The following is a 1,216-nucleotide window of genomic DNA, read 5'->3' on the forward strand; positions in this document are numbered from 1 at the left end:
AGGTAAAAATTAATCAATCACAAAATAAATAATTTCTTTAAACGTATATTGATGTACCTATTTGCAAATTAAATAAACATTTTTTGTTTTAGAAAATTCAAAATCTAAAAAATTTGAAATTTTATAACAAGTAGTAACAACACTAACAGCCAACAAGTTACAAGATAAATAAAGATGCAAATGGTATTCAAATAGATATCAATATTCAATTATCAATACACCTTGGTATAATCATAGAACAATCAATGGTATAATATACATAATATTCTCGATGATCGTGAATCATAATGTAGATAATACATATTATTATCATACAATATCACACGGTCTTATTATTATCATCTACAATCACAGACTTCTATACTTCGTAGTAGTTCGTGGTACGCAAGGTTTATAGATAATATAATATAATAGATTATTATCTATAAACCTTGCTATCTACTATCCACGATATTATCTTCGTACCACGATTAAAGATATACTGGTTACACATCGAGACTGTATAACACGGCTCGAAAAGCGCGATTGAAAATGTACTGACTAGTAGCACTATCTAGTGGTCTCTTCAACTTATTTTAACCACGTAAATTTCTTAATTTTGAAAACTAAGTATTTATATATACCTAAATACCTTAGTACTATAATTACTACTTACTTTTATACATTAACAATTTAAAACCACGATTAAAGATATATCATATAACATTAATCGTGATATACACATTAGTACTTGTCTACTTTAAGACACTATAAGTCTATAGAGTATAGACTATAAACAACAAAATTACTTGTTAGTTGTTGTATACAAATACCACATGAAATTTCCAAAATAACATTTGGAATACCTAAGGAATAAGGATAAAAGAAGAAAAAAAGAAATGGAAGTAGCTTTAGGCGTATTATTTAAAAAATCAAATCGGGTTCGTTCAAATCATTTTTATAAAGAAGATTTTAATAATACATGGACGTCAGGTGAAGGAACAAACCCATATACAGTAAACTATTATGTCTAATTGAAATTTTTTTTTTTTTTGGTTTATAAGTTTATTCAATTTGTTACAAAAAAGAGAACAATAAGAACAATTAATGGTAAATATTGGTTAAAAAAAAAAAAGAAAAAAAAAGGCAGATTAAAACATGCTGTAGAAGCCTCCCAGAGGAGTGCAACGACTATCTAATTTAAATACCTATTCAAATATCATATAGAACATGTTTA

The sequence above is a fragment of the Acyrthosiphon pisum genome, chromosome A2, assembly GCF_005508785.2.
Source record: "Acyrthosiphon pisum isolate AL4f chromosome A2, pea_aphid_22Mar2018_4r6ur, whole genome shotgun sequence".
Lineage (NCBI taxonomy): Eukaryota > Metazoa > Arthropoda > Insecta > Hemiptera > Aphididae > Acyrthosiphon > Acyrthosiphon pisum.